Source organism: Electrophorus electricus, chromosome 4 (assembly GCF_013358815.1).
Source record: "Electrophorus electricus isolate fEleEle1 chromosome 4, fEleEle1.pri, whole genome shotgun sequence".
Taxonomy (NCBI): Eukaryota; Metazoa; Chordata; class Actinopteri; order Gymnotiformes; family Gymnotidae; genus Electrophorus; species Electrophorus electricus.
Window position 1 is genome coordinate 28,089,066 of NC_049538.1, and position 23,691 is coordinate 28,112,756.

A 23,691-nucleotide genomic window follows, 5' to 3' on the forward strand; every position below is an offset into this window, starting at 1 on the left:
CAGCGTGCCTACCCGGAGTTGCTCTCCTCTGGGAGCAAGGACCCCTGGCCCTGGCGCTGTCCCACCTGACCCCTGCTGCATGACGGAGAGCAGCGGGTGGGCGGCTGGAGGGTCAGCGGTGGCGGTCGCACTGCCCTGGGCAAGGCCTCTGAAGGCAGGGGGGAGGTGGGGAGTATCCCTGTCTAGCCTCCTGGGAGAATGAGTGAGCCACGGGCTGGAGGAAAGAGAGGGAGGAATGAGCAACAGGCACACACAAGGGCAAAGGCAGATGTGTGCGAGGATAGATGAGGGGGATAAATCACATTCTGTCCAGAGCCCACGGCATTTGCATTCCTGAGATGGAACTGGGGGGAGGTGTGAAACCTCAGTGTATAGTCCAGCACTCTGTCAGAGGTAGGAATTCAGCCCACTCCAGTCTAACCGAGTTATGGTCATGCACTAAAAAAGTATGATGTCTAATGCAGAAGATGTTTTCACTTGGTACTTAGATATCTAAGAGTAAATTTAATTAATATCTAAGAGTCAATTTCAAATGTTAAAGGATTTAAAAGTGAAAAAAGAAAAAAGAATGAAGTCAACAACACACATTAGCTAATCAAAGAACCAGGCTTACTGTAGTCCAACAAAATTATTGAAAGGTACCCGACACTGTTTTCTATATGCCTGAAAGGAATCTACCTTCAACTCCTAGACCAGTCTTTGAACTAGCCCAGGTTTGAAAAACCAACCCTCTCTAATCTTTGGCAATTTTTATGCTATTGACAAACAAGGTCCAAGTTGAGAGGACACCTGCAGAGGTGTGAAAGGCCAGTCATATGTTGATGGCTATGTTAGGCACGTGCTGGGTGATGCATTGCACTGGTGTCCTTGGTTGACTCAATGTCACACCAAAGGACGCATTCTCATTCTGGGATGCTTGCAGTATCATTGCAGACTTTAACTGGGCTTTGACTTCAACAAATTCTCAGCAGGCAAGACCGAAGAAACAAGTACTGTGAGCTAATGCATTGGTAATAATTGGATATATTGAAGGGCTTTTTTTTCAGACAGCCTATGGAACCAGATTTGTTGTTTCCTTACTGGTTTCAACAAGCTGGAATTTACAGGTTCAGCTGTGTTAGGACCAAAGGTTTTAAAAACTCATGCAACCTAACGGACATTGTACTACCATGGTCATTGTACTTCCATGGTAACTATGGCATTGTAACTAATATACTATGGTAAAAAGAATCTGGTGGCACTCAAATACACCTACCGAGGTCTAGTCATAGTCCACATAATCTTGGAACATTTCCAAGAGCCACAAGATCAATACTGTTAATGAGGGCCTTTTTTGCCTTAATGGGGCATGGAAAGGCACCCATGCTTCTTAAACTGCAGCGCCCTGTGCAAAGCATCCAGCTGGTATCCAAAGTGTCAGTGAAACAGTTAAGCAGCACCAGGCAGAACTCTTTCCATGATGTCAAAGGCACGGTGCAAGCTCAAGGGGGATTACTGTCTAATTCTATCGTTAAGGCTCTCTACTAAATTGACTTGGCATGCTAGGAACAGAAGGTCTAAACCAAACTTTTTTTCCCTTTCGTTTTTGAGCTGTAGCAGGAGTGGAGGATGAGCTGGAACATGAAGAGGGAGAGAGAGAGAGAGAGAGAGAGAGAGAGAGAGAGAGAGAGAGAGGGAGCCGATGGTGGGAGGTCGGAGGACGGGTGTGGGAGGGAGATGGGTGGGGAAAACTGTCATCAGGAACTCCTTGTCGGCCAGCATGAGGAGTGTTGAGTAACTAATGAGCATGTTTTACAAGTGAAGTGTATCATAGCTGAGTAGACACAGCTGGATACGCAACCCGCACAAAGAGTCATCCAGCCTGAAGATTTTTATTGTCGTAAGTTTATCCCACACATATGAATGCCTGAGACACACAGAAAGAGAGAGAGAGAGAGAGAGAGAGAGAGAGAGAGAGAGAGAGAGAGAGAGAGAAAGAAAAAGATAAACAGCTGGGTTCGCTAAGCAGGATAGCTGTAATGGCAGGGGGAGGGTGGTGTAGGGTCTGCCTTAGCAGAATGTGGAGGAGGAACAAAAACCCCTGGGGGAAGACGGTCACTGGGATATGAGCCACAAAACAAGGGAGTAAGAAAACTAGAGGAAAACTGAAGAGGACAAGATCAAGATTATGGCCAAACAGAACATATTACGAAGAACCAATAATGAAGCATTATTGGGGGAGGGTAGATTTGGTGGGGTAGGAAAACAAGCTAGAAACCGAGAGTAGCTCAAGCAGAAACGTAATGTGAGAGAAACAGGAAAGGGAAAGCATGGCCCCAGATCTGGGAGATGAGACAAACTGAGACCAGGATGGGGGCAAATTCCAGGAAGATGCCTGAAAGGCTGAAAATGAGGTCACCTGTGCAAATACGGCACATATTCACTCGCTGTGAAATAATCTGAGAACAGCTGACTTCTTTATCTGTCTTTGGTCTGGGTGCTGAGCTTTGAGAAAACACAAGAGGATGACAAGTGCCAGAAAGATCGTGCTTACATCCTTGGCTTGTCCAAAATGCCAGGCAAGTGATAAAAACTAATTGAACATGCAGAACCTCCTTAGTCTGATGTACTGTGAGATACTGGGAAATCTACCATGGAAACATAAACAGAAGTGGTTTGCTATGTTTAAAAACAAAACCCAAAGTAATGGAGTGAAATGTGTATGCATAATTGTACAACGAAGTGAATAAAAATAGTCCCAAACTTGCTCAACATAAATTGGGTTTCCAGAATTTTTTTCTCGTATTCCAAGAACTTCAGATCCATTTATACTGCAATTGTCAAAATAACAAATCCATTAAACACAAATAGCACAGGCAGTGACAGCAAAGCTAACCCATCCAAACTTTTGACGTGGGACGCAAACACATGGTCCTAATAGCGTGCCAATTATTCAACCTCAGATTTACTGTTGTACTCAATTAAAGGGCCGTTTGGCAACAAACAATAACATGTGTCTGGATCCTGTTTTGGAGCCAAGCTAATGTTTCATATTAGAACTCCACCGGTATGGACCAGGCCAGATCCCATGCTGTTCAGTACATATTCGACTTAACAGGGCATTCATAAGTCATTGCACATGCCAAAGTTCTGCTCAGTCCTAATGGGTGAAAAGAAAAAAGAGTGGCCTCTCATGACAGAGGCGTTTCAGCCAGTCTACACTGCCCATTTACACAATTGCAAGAGCATGATCCAAATATTCAGACTCATAAACGTTTGTGCAAAACTATAAGAGGGTACACCCTGGTATGCCAAACACCAAGCTTTTCATCAGCTGCTACTTTAACTATTGATTTCAGAGAAACTTAATGGATTTGATTAGAAATGAGCGACAGTAATCTTCCATAAAGTTTAGTGTATACTGTGGGATTTTAATGAAACTTCAAGGGAGGATGCTGGCTTCATGGCTCTTAGGGCCGTGTGTTATAAATTGGTTCACCTCTCACACACATGGTTAATGAACACACAAACTGCAGCCAGGGTCCCAGGAAGGCCATACTCCATGTCAAGATTCCCCATTTCAAAAAATAATTAAGGTGAACAGAATATCAGGGAGCTATTATGACAGACGTCACATATATCTAATTGTACATCTGAGCTCACTTTTAAACCACTTAATGTGTGCAATCCGATATAGTGTTTGCAAACGGTTTACTTGTGACCCTTGCTCTCACTGTAGCTTAAGCCATTCCAGCGAGGAGAGCCAAAAGCAGTGCCTTTTAAGGCCCCGAGTATTGCCAGAGTCCTCCTTCTATTACTGATGATATCTTTACTGTGGGCTCTCCGTTGACAAGAGCCCAGGGATCGCAACTGGCCATAAAGCAGATGGGGAAATTACATCTCATCTCAGAGCCCTGCGCTCAAATGGCCTGTCTGTTGATGCAGCAGTGCTCATGGTGTCTTTAAACAGGGACTTAGCCTCCGACCCCATTCTCTCCCTGTTCCTCACCCCATGCGCCCCCTTTTCGATCCTTCAGTCTCTTACCCATGTGATCACGGCACTTTCTAAGAAAGCTACCGCTGACTAAAGGTAATAACCGCAACGCAAGCAGCTCTAGACGTTGGCACTGACTGGAGATCAGACTCAGTGTCCTGGGGAGAGTTGATGTCTCTCTCAGGCTGTGCTAGTCACAGCAGAGAAGTATATCAAAGCTCTATGACGAGCCCCACTGCAGGGGATTGAAGACCATAATGCTGCCAAGACCCCTGTCAGAGCTGTAATGAGTAGAGGCAGGACTCGCCCTCCCACTGCATCTGTGTGGACATGTGGCAGTAGTATAATTATCCTCAAATGCTACTGATATAAAGAATCCAGTCTTAATGACACAGATTTGTTACTGTACTGGACTGTGCCCAGCCATTTGGTCTGGAGCACTCCATCTGATCTGATCCTGTGAGTTTGAATGAATATCTGTAGTGCGGTAGTGTTGAGAGAGAAAATTCACTGCACATTAATCCTTTAAGCCCTTCTGGGATGGCCTCTGACCAGTGCATATGAGATCCACTAGCAGCCGCTAATCTGCTCCCAATGCTGATGAACCCAGAAAGTGGCTTTTGCATTTAACAAACCATCTCTGGCTGGATTATCCAGTTTGTGGCAATGCGGAGTTCAGAAACGCACGCGGCTGTAATCCCAGTGTCTCCATGACACACGTGTGGAGACCTTGCGATCTAGTGCTGGCCCAGGCCAGCGAATTGTGCTTATCCAGTCACCCATGTAGATTCCTCCCCGCTCTCTGGCAGAAACACGGCGTGCCCTATCCTCTCCTTCCTAATCACACACTCAGGCAGCTCAAGCTCTGCCCCCAGACCAGGCTGCTCTGTTCTCTTTTGACAGGGTCTCATAGAGCCATACCCAAGGAACTGAATAATAATGGATATGTTTTGCATATTTATTTATATTTATGTCCCTCACTACCAGCTTGATCTAAGTACCGTGATGGGTTTAGGCAGATGATGCTTAGTTGATGCCTTTTATTAACCTATTATCAGTAGGTCAGAGCAAATAAGCAAGTGATTGCACTTAAACTGCAATCGTCCACATGACTAATGCGCCCAACAATGAATGGTATGTAAATGATGTCCAGGTAGCAAATTCTTATTGTCATAATGAAAATTGATCCAAATAGCCTTCATGTAATATGAGCAATGTTGTGTTTAGTGAAGTCTCACTTTAAAGGAGAATGACCTTAGTTATGGACATTGACCTGTGCCACTCTGCTGTTGACAGAGCCATGTGGCATGAACCTTAGCCTGTGATGACCGTATGATGTGTACAGATGCTCAGAGACAAGATAACATAAACGTCATGAGAGTGTATTGTTTACTTTGCAAATGTTCACCACCACCACCACCAACAACAACAACCACAACATCACCAACATAATAATAATAAATAAAAAGTAGATAAAGAAATTCTCTGAAGAAAAGTGGGTGGTCAGTTAACAGTAATGGTAAACATAGTAAGCATTTACTGAAGGATTGATTAGGAAAAGTGCAGTGAAGAGATCAAGTCAAAATTTCATGTCTATATGCATGGCAGTTCCATTCCAACGTCTGTTGATTTCCAACACAGGCAAACTTAATTGTACTTAACGAGGCACTGATTACAGATAATCACCTGAAGCTTATTTAATGAGCAGTGTGAAAGACTGGTTTATTCCACCAAATACTGATTTATAAACTCTTTCTAAGATGAAACATTAGTACTATGTTGATTATAAATGAAAATTAACTTATGTTCATTGCATTATTCAAGGTCGGAAAACATTTAATCTTTTTTGTTATTTGACCACTGTCACTGTCAGTTCTTTATGGAACAAAATATAAATGTTCATTTTACTCAAACCCATACCTATAAATAGTAAAAGCAGAGAAGCTGATCATTTTAGAGTGGTCGCCTAAGTTTTTCCAGAGTTGGATATAGATAAAGAGTGGGACAGAGTGGATCGACTCAGAGCGAATTCACAAAACAGTTCAAAAACAAGCCCCCTTCTCAAGGCCTACAGTAACAAACCTTGAGAGACAGGCACTTGTTTCACACAATGTGGTCCAACAAAGTGAGATGTCTCGGGGTAAGGAGCAGCATGGTCCTTTGCCGCATTGCACATGAATCTAGCTCCTTATTTCTGGTTGTTTTACACACCATGGTTGCATTCATAAATGGAGAAACGCAATTAAATGTTGAGAGCAGCTCCTGCTGTCCCAGAGAATAGATGGGTAAGAGGGGGAAGTTCAGGGACTGTTTTAAATAGGACTCAGAGGAGGAGGAACAAACCTTCAAAACAGTCACAAGGTTGCTTTGTAAAGGCTGTGGGTGCTTGCTGTTCTCCAAAATGCACCTTCCACACAAAAGAATAAGTCTCCTTCAAATTCGGGAGACATACAGTATAAGTGGTAATGGTAAATTAAACATATTAACTGATGCGTCACTTTGTGAATGCGGACCCGACACGCTTAAATCCTTTAGAGCCTTGAAGGGTCTGTGCAGAGATTTGGGGATGTAGACTACCCATGATAAGATACAGACCAGCAACACAGCTTCTCTTCTGTCCCACTGAAGTTGGTTATTTAACAGTCTATGTTGCTCTTCCTGCTTTTGTATTAGGTCTAAGTGGAATTCCCCAAATAATTATAATTATATAGACAGAGTGGGCTGTGAGTCTCCCAGTAAAGCGATAATGATCAGCTTGGTTGGTGGCCCTTTTGGGTGGTGCTTTCATATGCGAATCAAACAATTTCTGACAGATTTAATTTTGGCCATGTAGGTTCTATATGTAATGGTTTATAGTTTATTCTCATATATTGAATTTTTGAATTGTAAATTTTGTTACAGGTCCATAAGTTACAAAGTTACAAAGCAAAAAAGCAAAAAAGCAAAATATGCTAATAAAAAAGATAGTATAATAAAATACTTGAACAGCTTCACTTAGATGTTGGAATCCATCATTCACGGGGAATGAGCTCCAACAACTTGCAAAACAAACAGAAACTAAAATGCAAATCAAATAAAATATTTTGTGTATTTAAGACAATATTTATATATTTTGATACGAATGATAAAGGCACCACATGCATTAATAGCTTTAGAGCACACACTATCATGCACACGCACGCGCACACACCCACCCACACACACATGTAAATAGGTAATCCATTATCCATGATTAGAAAATCACATGCTCCTTTTCTAACCTTCAATGTTAAATGTCTGCAGTGTTTAAAATATGCTTTTTACACAATTTTACTGGTACCTGTGGCAGAGACCTCTGAAATATGGGAAAAAATAGTGCTAACAGAATATTCCAGAAAATCAGAACAAAATAATTATAATAAAGTTGCAATCATCTTTCATAGCTGTAGGATACTATTTTAACCTTAATACACTGATCTCAAACACCTGATCTCAAACACAAGACCCAAACAGAAAACACCACACTAAACCTTTTATCAACGTAATTATAAGACTCCTACCTCAGATGGGCAAATGCATTGTTTTACATGTACACAGTGCAGATAAGAAGTCAGTATCTAGCAGTGCATTCAGTCAGCTGCCATAGCCATTCATTTAATGTATTCTCATTCACAAAAAAAATATTTAGTGAGCACTATGACAGGGAAGGATTCAGTCCCTTCTGATCACAGAGAGTGAAGTAAGTTGAATAAACATTGACAGAGAGTGAAATTCATGTTATAATCTAATTCATTATTGTCAGAAGAGCATATCACAGTCATAAAACAAATATAACAAATTTGATATCTCATTATTTCAGTAATTAGTGAAAATGTTTTACTTAGATATATTGAAAAATGTTATGAGTTTTCACAAACTAAAATCTTTTGAAGTTCTCTCTCTCTCTCTCTCTCTCTCTCTCTCTCTCTCTCTCTCTCTCTCTCACACACACACACACACACACACACACACACACACACACACACACACACACACACACACACACACACAACCCACTGTTTGCCTTCGGTTGGCTAGGAACCAGACTTGACTGAGAGAAACATCCCCCAGCTAGCAGGCCTGAGAGCTCGCCTTGAGCGCCGGACCGCACACCAAGGGCCGATAGCGATGGGAATCATCTGAAAATATGTGACATAATCACATTAGTGTCTTAAAGGACACAAAGCGCTTAGTCAACTTCCCCTGATCAAGGCACATCTGGAGGAGCGGGGCAATCGGAGCGGCCGGCCTGGCTTCCCCCGGCTGAAATTAAAACAGGCTGTTGTGCTGTACTGGTGGAGCACACTGGAACTGGAGCCATGACACAATAATGGATGACTCCAGCAGCACAGCAGTAAATGCATTTCCACTGAAGGGAAAAAGAAGAAGAGGAGGGAAGAAAACAAGAGAAGGATCTTTTTTTTTTTTAAAGGGGGTTGGAAATAACACCCACAGCTTTCCCAGGGCAGAAGAACCCTGACCCGGAGAGGGCCGATGGAAATTTGTTGAATATGTGCAAGAAGACGTGAAGTTGTGGAGGAGTTCTGCGGAGAGTTAGCGGGCACTGAGGGTCCACAAACCCCATTTATTAATCAGTTTGTATTTAATGAACCTGCAATACATCCTCCCAAACCAATGTTGTAAACCCAGAAAAGCATACAAACAGGACCACATTACCACAGTTACACTGAGAATAAAAACTCACCTAACACAGTTAATGGTGGAGGCACTGGCCCAAGGGTTAAAATCTGACCAACACAAAGGTATCATTCTTTTAGCTAAACACCATGGTACATCTAATTCCCACTAATATTTTCCAGTGGTCCTTTTCCACACATCTGGGCCCCGAGTTTTGTGTGTTGTTCTCCCCGTGTGTGAGGGATAAGGGCTGGCCCCTTTGGTTCAGCTTACTTGGCGCTGTGAGAACATAGACACCTACAAACACCCACCACAACATGCTCCAACCCTGCACTCAGAGCTAATTACAAACACCGCTCGTGCTAAAAACCTCTTGTAGATGGCAAACAAAAAGAAAGAGAAGGGGGAGAGAGAGAGAGAGAGAGAGAGAGAGAGAGAGAGGGGCCCAATCAGGGTGCTGGAGGAAAGGGAATGAAGAGGCTAATGAATCTATAGGAAAAACCACTCTACTGACACGTGAAACGCTCCTATTCACCACCGAATGGGACTTAAAGAATGTTCACTCCTTTGTCTCTACTCTAATTCCTCAAGAAGAGCTGGGGTGTGAAAGGTGTGTGTGTGCGCGTGTATGTGTGTGTGTCCTTGTGTGAGTAAGTTCCTCAAAAGCAGTGCTTATCCCTAGAGCTTTAACACGAATCAATAAAGTGCAAAAGAATACACTGCAAAACTACACAGTAGTTTGGAATATAATTAATCCTTTGGGAAATCAACCCTTTATCCAAATACAGTATATGTCCTTATAGGATCTGATTCCCAATTGGCAATTTTAATTCAGGATAGTATACTCTGCTAGCAACAGTAAAGCACATGAGGAAAAATGCACCTTATACATGCAGTGCAAAAGCTACTTAGTTCTTCACACAAGTTCATTAATGAGGTGCATAAAGTGAGCATAAAAGTACTGACTTTGGGGTATTGCATGCAAAACATTAAACTTATTAAACTTATTTTGTCTTCTTTAATCTTTTTTTTTTTTTAGTTTTCTCACCAAACTTTGCAGTTAATAACACTAAACCTTTTCTTAAGATAAACCACTTATAGAGATCCATTACTGAAAATAGTTTAATCCCAGACTTTGACCTAAAACTTTCTGCTCTCAGCATATTAGTGATAGGCCATAGAGGCAAAGCTAAAAAAAAAGGCAAATAAAACAATAGTTTTTGGTTGGAAACTTTGATGTGCTAATGTTACAGCTGACAGTATAACACCCACAGCATAAGAAAGAATGATTTAGGGCATGGACATATTAAAACATACTATTAAAATGATTTAGTTTGTCTTAGTTTTAGTGTATTTAATGTTATTCAGTTAGCCTTCCTCATATTATTATAGTGACGTTAAGTACTTTGTAATACACTCTATATGTTCTGTGTGGCTTCTGCACCTCAAATATGTATCTCATCATTTGCTCCTTACTCAACTCACTCAAAAGTATCCAGAGAAGCTCTGCGTTTGACAACGAGTATGTGTTAGTACAGCAAACCAAAAATAAATACATGACATCAATACAAATCAGTGCAACGACCTGTACAGCTGTTTTCAAAGCTTACTAACACACGCTCACACACATGCACAGACTCCGGACACACGAGAGGAACATTAGCCCCTTTTATATTAGCTGGGAGACAAATTACCCCCGTGCTGGTATCAATATGACCACATGTTGCTACCAGTGATGCGTGGCAGGGCAAACAGCATGGCTCATGCCTAGAAGCAGCCCGTGGATGGGCTCTCCTTAACCTCTGTCCTCTCTCCCCTCTGCAGTGCAGCAGAGGCCTGATAAGATCCGCTGGCCTCACCCTCTGGCTTTCCAGTCCACTTGTTGCACAGATAAGACGGGGAGCTGGGGCCAGAGTTATGATTCAGAACAGTTGTTCCCCTCACCGCCACCACTTCATCAGGGAGTGGAGTGCTGCGCCGAACATCAGGAAGACGGCGGTACGGATCGCTAACCACTGCGAACGCAGCCCGCTAAGTGCTCTGCATAGTACAAGTGGGAAACGATTCGAATAAATAAATTGATTTAAAAATCTGTATTCAGTTTTGAACACATATAACATGTTGCGGGAAATAATTACTCAAAGCATGAGGGTTCATCTAAGATTTAAATGTTTTCAAGGCACCAAATTGATTGTTAGCGTGACTACGTGTGTAAATCATATTCCCCAGAGCAGCACACACTGTTCATAGCTCCAACACCCCCTTCCTTCACCCCACCCCAAACCCTCTCTTCCTCTACCCGTGGCTTGCTCGCTCTCGCTTGCTCTCTCTCTCTCTCTCTCTCTCTCTCTCTCTCTCTCTCTCTCTCTCTCTCTCTCTCTCTCTCTCTCTCTCTCTCTCTCTCTCTCTCTCTCTCTCTCTCTCCCTCTCCCTCTCCCCAAGCTGAGCTGTGGTTACCGCAGTAGCTCCCATATGTAATTTGGCCTAATCAAGTCCTGCACCTAGGCGCCCGGAGCACGGAGATCGGCTCCATCTCAAAGTGCACCATCAGCCACAAATTACAGGCTCTGATTCTGGGTTAAATGCATGCCACTCCTATAAGAATAACAGTGACAGCTGTAATATGGAGGCAGTTAGGCACCTGTTATAGAGCGTATCCGAGGGACATATGCTTCCACAATTACAAATCAAGAGGAAACTTTCCCTACCTGTACTTGCAGACAGCAGTGCTAGTCTATACAAAATATTAATGGCCCCACTAAAAAATATTTGATACTCTAGTAAACTGAAGAACCCTTCTCCCATAAATAACAAAGTCGAAGATACTTAAAATCCCACAAAACTCTAACGCCAATGAGTGCAAATGAGTATGAATCAGTGCGAGGATATAAAAACATTTTTTGAATTCCTTTAATGTTTTGGAAACAGAGGGTGTAGGGGATAAACAGTGCCTTCATTTATGAAATAACACCTTGTTTATGGTGGAGAGTGAAGACTTGGGTGTTGGAGTTAGGGGTAGGGACCCCAGTAAAGCATAGTGTATTCCTTTGCACAGAAAAAAAGATCTAAAAATGCAATACATTGCTATATAGATAAAGCAAAAGTATAGCTAGTGTGGCAAAAACTCCTAGAATGTTGTGCAAAGAGTTCCTTTACCATATTGGTAGAGAGGTTTGGCATTATAAATTAAATATTTAGTGAGAAATCCACTCTGTTTACTGCATAATAAGTATGACAGTTGCTCACATAAAGAATCAAGCTTCAAGTAAAAGGTATTAATGGGAACACTTATTTACTAAATAGACTTCAGTTACCATACCACAATTACAACAGTTACCATACCACAATTACCGCAAGTCTTTACACACACGCTCTTTAAAGAGGAACGCAGGATGTGCAGTCTTACCAGGTTATGTACCAATGGGAAACGAACAAGCCGCAGGTAAGGCAGCGAGAGCAGCATGCTCTGATTGTGGTGATGAGACATTAACCTTTGGCACACAGAACGCTGAGCTGGCTAAAGCCTGGAAAGAATGCAGCCTTCAGTGTCATGCGTGTAAGAATATGTGGTGCATGGTTGAAGAAAGCCCCATCGTCCCAATACGTGTTGTTCGGGGTAATGTTGATGGGTCATGCTCACGAGAAGCGAGCCACAATAACATGCAAACAAAGAACAAAAGATAGTCAAATGTATCAGGTTCATTGTTTAGAATGTAGTAAAACAGTACTGAATTTGATGATAATGATCATGACAGATCTCCAGTAATTTGATCTTGAGTGTTTTTACTTAAGCTGAATCTCGCCTGAGATCACCCCAGACTCGGCCTGCCATTAAGTCCAACTGCTCTTGATAAAAGACAGCATGTTCAGCACCAATAATTCAGTGTCTGGGACTTGAATACCATAATACAATTTAATAATAGTTAACAAGAGAAAGGTGCATTTAATATCACCTTGTGGAAGGGTTTAGAGTGTGCCAGATTTGGTAAGAGCTCAGTTAAATGCTGCAGCTATATGAGAGGCTGGGAAGCACTCCCAGTTCTGGCAACCTCTCAGTCAGAAGGGTAGTGTAGTTTTTAAGACCTTACTGTGTGTGTGTGTGTGTGAATGTGTGTAGACAAATGTGATTACTTGTAAACGTGTGTGCATGCATTTAATTCTGCTCAGTGAACTTGGTCCCCAGCCACTGGTCCCACGTCATAAAGCAGTACAGACACTTTCCGTAGCAGCCGACACCTCTGCCTACTAAATATACCTCCAAAAGCATGCATTGTAGAGGTAGGGAGGGACAGAGTGCCTGGCCTCTGCCTGCTTGCTTGCCTGTCTAGAGTCATGCAGGGGTGAGTCCTGGGTCCTTTTTACTTGCACATGCCCGCACGAGATCAGGCATCTGCTGGGCACGTTGCCAGGACCTAGAAGCCTCCCACTGTTTAACGACAATAAATTTACTACCTCGCTCCATATTGCTGTTCTATTGTATAAACAAGATTAATGCCCCTTTTAATTGAGCACCTGGAGATGAAATGTGACCTTGGCGCACAGAGATACCTGGACAGCCTACTTACACCAGGCATCAGGAAGTGACCCAAAAGCTCCCTGACATTACAGTCACAGGAATTCTGTAATTTTTTTTTCATATATATGCAGGAAATAAATAACAAAATTGGGAACAAGTGGTTGAAATAAGCATTTATTTCATATAATCAATCGATTCAGAGTCAGAAATTACTGTGATAGGATTACCATATAACGTGCATACTATGCTAAAGTGTTAATACTTTATTTGGGAAAATGTATCACACTTTTATATTTGCCAATACAAGATACTGAAAGCAAAATAATTTATTGATGTGATTATTTGTATTTTTCCCTGATTAATTAAAACTTTCTATTTTGACTCGCAAAGCTTCTGTAAACTGCACAGTAGGCCAGTTTGAAACACCATTACTGCTAGAGCTTTTCTGTTCAAACGTAGTGCACCATCATTGTCTTTGCCCAAGTCAGCTCTGCTTTCTGTTTCCTCCGTTTCCAGCTCAGATCCGTCATACTCCACATCCGCATCCACAGCAGAGCTGTTTGGGTGGCCTTGAATTTACACTCACAAAATATGGCTCATTATTCTCCCTTTCATAAACTCCCAACCATCTGTTATAAATCACCATGCTATACTGCCATACTACAAAAACACATTTCTACAATTTTAACTAATACAAAAAAAAAAAAAAAAAGTCCTCCTCTATTGTTTGGCATGCATTCCCTCTCATTTTAAAGCAAATCCTCAGAATATTTGAACAAGTACTTCAGTGAAAATGCTTTTGCTTGAGTTGCCATTTATACCCCTAATTTCATCTTACTTTTGAGGTCCCCTTACTTTTCTTTAAACCTTGAAAAATGTAAAGCCCTGTTTGCAATGTCACCTTTAAAAGGGGGTGGGTGTGGGGAGATTGGAACTAATTGAGCACTGTAGCGGTGTAATTGGGCCAGAGGACCTATCCACATGGAGAGAGTGACCCTTCTAACCCAGTCGTGAATGGGGGACAAAGCCAGGGGGCGGAGTAATGCGAGTTAAGGGATTCTCACCAGCTCTTGTGGGAGCTTGTTTCACACACACCACCCAAAGTGGGGCTTAATAACTTAACGTGTTGGTGTGTTTTCCCTCTTGAGGAGCGTTCCTCTCCCAGGAACCTGAAACATTCTCCCAGACCTTCCCCTAAGTACCCTCAAGAGACTAGCATGGCTCTGGCCTGACACATCATAAGGGGTGTATAAGACTTGCGTACCCCCCCCCCCCCACACACACACACAAAAATGGCTATTCTGGATAAACTGTTCAGAACCCTAGACAGGACCACATAGTTACCAGTTTATAGAACATCCTAAATTTAAAAATCAGTAGAGCTTTGACATTTAGCAGAGCCTGATTTTTTTTTTTTTAACTTCTTTTGGCAAATGTTGATATTAAATAGCATCTAACGCAGTCATGGGTGAGTGGAAGGTCTCTAGAAATCCAGATTTTTTTGTTGTGTACACAAAACTGACACTTTTGGCTTTGTGGTCATGGAAAGATCATGGAGTTTGGAGTGTTTCTCTGAAGACAGACTAAAGGGTCGTCGTGACCTAAACAAGTACACACTCTCCAGTCTTTGGAAAGTGGTGACAAAACAAAATTTTTTTAATTCCCCCCCCCCCCCCCCCCACAAAAAAAAACCCCAAGAAAACCCCAAAACCAATCTATGCTGACAGCCAGAACCTCATCGTAAGACTCTAAACTGAGAGTGAGCAGGCAGAGCTGGGATATGGTTGTATTACTGCTGATCCTCTTCACTGTCCTTCTGACTGAGAAACAGAAACAAAGACAAAAATGACACCCTTCTGTCCAGCACAAACAATTAACCCACTCTGAAACACATTATATCTCTCCTGTTACACTCACTCACACACACACACACACACACACACACACACCGAGGACGCTCCACCCTGCCCTTGACTCCTATTGCTCCTGCAGCAATGCCCTTACTCTTCCCTCACCCCAGCAACATGCCGTCCTCTCGATGACAGCTTGGCAGCAGCTGGCCTGCACTTCCTGCGTGGCTCTCTCCCTCCACCCCCTCCTTTTAGCACTGGGTCTAAGCTGGACCTTCATCGAGCTGTGCTGATGACAGCAACTCCGAGTGATTCCAAGCAGCAGGCCTGACTGTGCAGCTTGTCCCCACACTCAGCCAACCCAGAGCACGTCCCTGCTCATTAGCTCCAACAGCCAGCCAGCTGGGCGTCCTCTCACACAACGCTCCGAACGCTCTCGCCCAGGCTTTAAAGGACAGATGTGTGCGGGCAGCGACGCACTCACACACACACACACACACACACACACACACACACACACACACACACACACACACACACACATACAGCCTGCTGCATCATGCTTACCTGAGACCTTTAAAAGGGCAACACAGTACAATACAGCAGTGCACTGTGTGAGCATAATCAGAACCAGCTGTCATTTGTTCCTAGAGTCACATGATAAGTAGGTAATGGATGTAAAGCTAAGTGACTTGGGTCAGGACTGTCTGGAGACCTAAAACTTTAACCGGTTTAACCAGCTCTGCCTTGTGTTCAGCAAGTAGTGGGTCAGCATACAGACTAAAATACAAACACACACACACACACACACACACACACACACACACACACACACACACACACACACAAACACACAAACATAAATGTATATAAACACACACAAACACAAGAAAACAGAAACACACACATGCAGCCCTATGGGGTAAAGATTTACTCAATTAAAGACTAATTTATTAATAAGGATACAGTGAAGACATTAGGCTTTTCAGATGACCATATATGTAACACCAATAGACTTACAAGTGTCTGTGATCTTCCCAACTGCTTTGTAATGAAATGATCATCACAATGTAGCTCAGGGCAATTTACACTGAATGGGAACAGTCACCTCATACACTGTAATTTGAAAATAACTTCCCACTTATGCTAACCAGGTTAACATATCTAAACACGAAGCTCGCATTTTTTTGAATCCGATTTTTTTACTTTTTACTTTTTACTTTTGTATGGTTAAAATAATAAGAAATGTAATGTTCCAATATTTTTGTAATTTCCAGTCAACCTCTTGAAACAAACTTTTACTGAGATAAAAGGTGTGTGCTAATACCAGTTAATTTATATGTACTTTAGTTCTAAAAATGATCTAATCTGGTTTAACAACTAACACAACCTAAATACATACACAACAAAGCCATGATACAGATCCAACTCTGACACTAAGCCAAGAATAGAAGACATTATGGGACATGTGTTATATAGAAGAGTCTTTATCTACACAGTATGAATCTTCTACATATCAAATTACTTTCTATTGATGATAAACTGTGCGTCAACTCTGGGATGAGGGCCAAACATTTCCCAAAGGTCACTGATTTGCTCTGACTAAATTCCCTGTGCTTCTGACTCACATATACAAATAGTATACAATTACTCTTCCTTTAGTACTTGCTGAAATAAGACAAGGCCTTGCTCTCTCCTGGGAAGAGACGCTGAAGAATTGATTTAATACACCAAAACAAATATGACCCTGAACTCGAAATGCTGGTGCAAGGCAAAGTGCTGGAGTTCATGTTTGAGCCACCTACCAGCATGCACCTGTGTCTCACCTAAATCATGGAACTGCACAAGTCTTGTAGCAGCAGTGGTGCACAAGTGTTCAATTAACAGCTTGGCCTTTAGCTTTAGCACACTATTTAATGGGGAAAATAAAGTATCACAACCATACTAACACGAATGAGAAAAGAACAAGCGTGCATACCAGTTAGCATGATCTGACCTGCATAACTGTTCCCTACTACCTCTGTCTTTATTAAAGTTTTAGAAGTTAGAAGTTTTTCAACCATAACAATATTTCTGAACACAATTTACCAGGTTTCAAAGGGCACTGAAATACTGGCACACATTCTGTTTTTAAATGTTCCTAAAATGTTTGATGCTACATAACACCCGAGGCATGGAGTAAGAAACCAGGTTGGCTGAAAGGTACCGAGGCCCTTCAGCTCCGTGCACGTGTGTGTGTGTGTGTGTGTGTGTGTGTGTGTGTGTGTATGTGTGACATCTCACCCAGGCCAGGGTGCAGGCAGAGCAGTGGCCAGCGCTTAAACCCCAGTAGCAGAAAGGTTAATACACTCAGCACATGTTGCCTTCTACAACAGGTGGCGTGGACCAGTCACCGGCTCCCAGCATTCCTGATTGTTCGTGCCGGTGGCCCCTGGTATTCCAGGATTTACGCCGCCTTTCCTCCCTCCCCTCCGATACCCTCCGCACAGGCCTGACTGACAACCTAATCGTTGGGCTGGGATCCCCTTGGCTATTGATTCCACAGCAACACAACACCTCCCAGTCAATGAAACTGCAATATAATGCTTGAGCTGGAGGAGGAGGAGGAGGAGGAGGATTATCGTGTTGAGCAACTGGAAGAAATTTGCCGCAGTTTTTGCCACCTCCACCGCTCAGACCCTCGCGTCTCCCTCATGCAGCTGCTGGTGTATAGAAAGAGACTGGCGCAAATAACGAGAGGGAGAGAGAAATGTGTCTCAGGGGGTAGCACTCGGAGAGGCAGGTTATTAAAAGCCACAAAGCAGAGCCCATGCTGGGTGCAGAGAAATAGCTGCAGCGTGGGGAAGGCACATCTGAAAGGAAGGGGGTCTGCTTTCTAAATTGTTCTAATCCTCCGAGTGGTTTATTTCGCAGGGTTTTGTAGTTTAGCAACGTTTTGGGCTAAGCCTGGGGATTGCGGGGGCCTCGGTCAGAGACGAGAGCAAAAAGGGCACCACAGAAAGCCAAGCACCTTATGAAACAACTACCATCTGATTCATAAACGGACCACCGCTCAGGCAAAATATGCATAATAATAATAATAATAATAATAATAACAATAACAACAACAATAATACCAATAAATCAGCATAAACATAAGTAAGCAATAGATGTTGAAACATGCATGTAACATATTTCTAATTTTAAGAAGTTTACCACTTCATTTGACCACTTCAGCAGCTCACACCCAGTCAACTAACTTCTGTCTGATTCAGCTTCCCAGGCGATTTACTGTATGGCCACCACTACACACAGTGCATCTCTAACTATTGATCTGAGGAAGAAGCAAAGCAACAGCAATTAGTGCTATTATCGTTCCAGTTGTACTGCTTCAGTCAACGATCCAATTTCCATGCTGTTTGCACACATAATTAAAACAAATCTGTTACACTGATCTTAGGGATCAGTGAGCCCCTTTCCACAGCCTCCAGTGGCACAGCAAGTCAATGCAGTAGTGACGATGTGAGAATCAATAGTTTCCAGTCACTAATGCCATAGGGAGCCACTCAAAACCCTGTTGAATATTGACCACAATTAGCCTGTCACCAAAATCACCATCCATCCCCTGAGGGACAGGAGAGTTATAGCTGCATTTGAACACATGACTTCTCAAGAATTTACCTTCCTAAAAAGAAAACAAAAACCCTGACTTTTTTGAAAAGGTAATAAAACAAGTTGATGCTTCAGGGATGGGATGAGGAGCGCTTAACGGTTTTATTAAGTTTTAAAAGCAGTACCACAACACACGACCTGTTAGTCCCCCAGGTTCTGCCCATAATAGTTGAGATCTTTTTTTTTGTTTTTTTTTTTACTTCTAACACTCTGAGCCGTATTGCCTCTAGGGTGGATTTTATGTCCACTAATGTGTGTGCACTTCTGCTCTGCGACTACCTGACCTATTAACAAAACGTATGGCTGACAAATCCGGCAGGAACTCCGCGTGAGCTGATTGCGAAGCTTGTGTTGTGCACCATGACTCTGGACGATGTGCTCTCTGCTGCTGTTTTCCACGCCATCGTTTTATACACGCTCTATTAACCATAATGTTGTTGCAAAGTTATAGTCTGCAATTTTTCTTGTAGCCGGAGGGGGCACTTTAAATTTCAGACCCTGTCCGCAGAGAAATTTCAATTTCTATGCGTTAGCTCCCTTGAAACGGCTTTGTTCGCAGCACCTAATAATTTGTATATTAGTTCCTTATTTGCTTTTTTTATTTATTTAAAAAAGGTCTAAGTGCTGAAAACTGCACAAGGACATAAACGATGCAGAGTGAAAGGCCAGAGGTTCTTTGCATCAGCCGGGCCCCCTTGGCCCTTCTCGTCAGTCTTACCGAGGCCTGACTAGATGTGGTGGCACTGAGATATCAGGATGACCCTTCCTGATATTTACTAGCCTGTTTGTCTTTAGCACTTCCGTTGTCAGGAATGTCAGGGTAATTAGCTTGATGATTATGTTTGGATGGATAGAGCACCACACAGATGGCAAATTGATAACACAGAAGGACGCCTAAATCGTAGCGACAGAGGTTAGCAAAAGGGGACAGAACCACTACCATACGTACATACACCCACACCCACACCCACAATGTGTCCAGCCCATTCTATCAGTGACATTTGCAACTTGATATCGCTATACAGGGCAAAAGGGAGAGAAAAAAAGTAATTGGCAAGAGAAGGCTCTGTGTAAAAATAGAAGGTTGGTGTCACAGCAAATGTCAAAGGTTTGACCTCCCTCACCCTCCACCCCACACGGCCAACCCTGAGCACTTCTGGCTACCCTTGGAGCCAGAGCTCCAGCTTTGGGTAAGCAGCGATTGGTTATCGTGTCATTCCTTCGAGTGACATGCAAATGCGCGATGGCGGAGAAGCACTGACCTTTCCTCTAAAGTCCCATCTCCCCCACACCATCATGGGCTGTCGAGTAGCTTTGTGTTCAGCTTAATGCTTCACAAGCATGCTGGTCACCAGCTCGTTGACATTTTACTCCGCTGAAGCTTTGCTTTAGCACTTCAGAGGTTAGGGTGGCTTCTGTTAAAATAAAAACGGTTCTTTTAGCTTTGGTAATGTAAAACACTTGGTAATTCTAAAGCCATACGGAAATTGTGGATGTGAAAATTATCTGAGACATGTAAGAGCAGCTGTTCTGACATGCTTAAAATGAACTTACTCAATTATGTATTTATGTATCAGTACACGTGTACATTTATTTATGGACTGTGCTACTCATAATAAAAGATGCATAACAAACTTGTATTCATGCTTTGTTCTAATTTTGCATACTGCTCACCATCTCTTTTGGAAACAAATTTAAACTTAAAACTTGAGTGAAAGTACCCGGTACACTAATCACACATCTGCCTCAGTATGATTAATGTACTGGCAAGATAATTTAGAAAAACTTTAATATGAATGAGCTATTATAATTTTTCTTCATGTTATTATTATTATTATTATTATTATTATTATTATTAGCAGCAGCAGCACATTGGTCCCTTTGTTTTTCAACTTGCATGCATACATACACACAATACACAATCTCAAATACTACACCATAATGGTACATTGATCAGTATAATATGCTGACTAAATGTGCAAATGGTATATACAGATATTCGGAGTGGGATATTTTTCACTTAGAATATTTAAAATCTTACACTAACAGTGTGACATTTGCCATTTACTTGTCCTGTATTCACTATCTTATGCCACAGAAGGGCATATTTACGTATAGGTAAGTAGATATTAAAAAGATGCTGTCCTGGTTGAAGGCCCAGTGTGCGGCTGCACCCTCCTTAATGAGGATGACCTCGGCGCAGTGCAGACCTGACCTGGAAAGCCACATTTCTTCCAGGTCAGTGTGTGGGAACTGCCACTTCAGCTGCTCAGTACACAGTGTATTCGGGAGCTCCACAACACCCAGCACACCAGCTGAATGTAAACCATGTACCTGATACTCTCTACCTTTAATCATCTATATGTTTGAAGAAACACACATGAGAAATGGGGGCAAAAAGACATAAAAAACTAAAAAAAAAAAAAAAGTAAAATGTAATTTTTTATATAGGCTACAAAAGATGTAAAACCATCTGTAAATTCTGTTCCAGCAATCTGCAACAGGTACAGTATAGTTTTATATTTAGAGTAGATTACAACAGCCAGAGAATTCTATAGCCCAGAATGCTTTCTATGTGCTTATAGGGCGGAAAATGCAGGACTGGTTCCCAGTGTTCCCACAGTGCTGGGCCACCTCACCAGCCCTCGCGTTCCCGTTCACATGCGGCAACAACCACAGTGTGTAAGACCAGATCAGAGGTCCAGTCGAAAAGGATGTGGGCTCTCCATCAGAACCTTCAAAGCTACCCACTCTTAAAACAGAGAGTGTGTGGGTCAATCAATAAAGCTACCACAAAGAGACCACCCATACACCCCCCCAGCCCCTCGAAAACATGCGCTTTTGCGATAAAGCTGAAGGCAGTTATTACACGGTGACTTTTAATGCAGAAGCGATTTGTGGTCACCAAAGCCCAAGACTGCCCCGGGCGGGTTTCGCACGCTGGCGTTCTAATGGGACCAGTTTGTTGACTGTCAAGATAATGGAGAAATCAGTAGCAGACTGCCTGAACACCATAAATAGCAGAGGTAATTAGAGAGGCTGTCACAAATCCAGGAAGGTTTTGGTGATGCTCATGGTGCTAACGTGGGGGGAAGAAAAGGCCAACAGGTACCAAAAGTGATTACACACATTCAGCATTAAAGGGCCGGGTGTTATGCGTCTTTTGGCAAGTAATGCCAGGGGTCAGGATCTGCTGTGTAGACGTATGACTTTTGCTAAGGAAACTCTCTAATTCATTTTAAAATAGGCCTCTTGCATGATTTTGAGCGTATGCAATATTGTATTGTAAAAACACACAAGTATTAATACAAAGAAATTATCAAAAGGAATTCATAGCAAGATAAGTGCATGCCAAGAAATGGCTTATAGCTAAAACAATCCGCCCCTCCAAACTTTGGGTTTTCTTTCAATGTCTGCTAGTGAAAACTTCAGCAGGCTTAACACAGAACACTGTTTTAACAGTCCAAACACATATACAAATACAAATATAGTGTAAGATTCTGCTCACAATGTTTCTCTCTGACCTTCAAGTCTTCCTCTGTCAATGTATTCAAGAAACAACTGCAACTACTTATTAAAAGCAGACATTTGATACCATAATGATGCCAGATTCTATGGTTCAAGTCTCTGGAAAGTACTTTCACCTTTCACCTCCATAACTGAAGTGTATGAATGGAAGTAGTTCACCTTATGTCAGTGTCTGGCCTTGGTATGAAAATACACTTTTGTAATTCCAGACAAAGGGCTGTGGTTATGGTATAGTCAAGTGCCCAGGTAAATTTTCTTTCTAAGACAAAGTGTTTAGTTCCTTATAAAATAATTCACTTCTACAATGTGTAACGTTTAATATGTGACAATAGTGCACTTAACAGTATAACACAAGGTTATAGCCATTTAAAGAAAAAAAAAATCAGTTTCCGACATACTTCTCTTAAGCTAAATGGGACAACATAAATATTGCAAAATAATTGCAGAATTTCTAAGAGCAGAGCTAAAGCTACTTACCTGCAGCAGCGGACAGCCTGTAGGCCATCAAAAGAGATCCAAAGAAAGAACGGACAAAAATAAATAAATAACAAGTTAACCAGGGATGTGCATGTTACCTCGATCAACATAAAATGATACACAAAATGTGGTAAACACAGTTAACCTCTTTAAACATTAACCTCATCCATTCCACTTCCTCCATTGTCCTATACATTGTTGTCCTGTAAATAGGTGAAGGTTTAGCTTTTAAAGTGTTTTGCTGTTTTGTTTTGTTTTTTCCGTTTTCTTGCACTGAACCTGAGGTCTGCATAAACAGCGGTGCTCTTGTAATATTTCTCAGCCCTCAGCGTTTTCTGGGGCACGTTCTGTCTCTGGAGGGTTTACAGAAATATCCCAAATATCAGAGCGTCTGGCTCTTTCGCAACACTTACCTTTGTTGTTTCCAAGGGCTGCAAAAGTCAAATGAAACTGTTTTGACAATTGACAGCAGAGCGTAACTGCAAATCCGCACGCTTGCACTTTTGAGAAGGCCTACAGTTTACATCTGTTATTGTTGTATATGAAATGAAAGTAATATTTCACATCTAGTTAGTGGACAAAACAGCAGTGTTCTTTTTAACAGGATTGTAAACTTAAATGAGACTCTGCTGAGCAGTACACTATGAGCACAGTATAAAATACAAGTGCTTTCCTGTAAAAAGAAAAACAAAAAACAAAACATCATTGTTCATTTGTAATAATAGCAGGAAATAAAACCAAGTTTGTCTCTGCAGGTTTTTTCCACTATAGGTCCTTATTTACGCTCTGGTTTAAGTCTGTCTTGAACTTCAATAGATCTGTCACATTTACCCTTCTAATGATACAAAGACTATAAGAAGAAATTACATTTACCTTTAAGAGACGGACGTCTTATATGTTTCAATTGCCTTAAGTTTTTCTTTGTTTAGTAACAATGTTATTCATATGGTGATGATTTCCTTTAGTATTTAGCTATCAGGTCTGTTCAGAAGCAGGTGGATGATCTCCTAAGCTGATTTGTATCACTGTGCTTTCTCTTT

The 23,691-nt window shown here is 42.0% G+C and overlaps 1 long non-coding RNA gene across 2 annotated transcripts in view; it reads right to left on the minus strand.

The window, feature by feature from the left end:
- LOC113573998 overlaps window positions 1-22,684 on the minus strand; it is a 36,780-nt gene extending 14,096 nt beyond the window's left edge. For both annotated transcript variants that reach the window (XR_003410275.2, XR_003410274.2), the window contains exons 1-2: window positions 22,652-22,684; window positions 19,909-20,061 (exon numbers count right to left, since the gene is read on the minus strand). This is a non-coding gene — a long non-coding RNA (uncharacterized LOC113573998). The remainder of the gene's footprint in view (window positions 1-19,908; window positions 20,062-22,651) is intronic.
- Window positions 22,685-23,691: the final 1,007 nt, after the last annotated feature.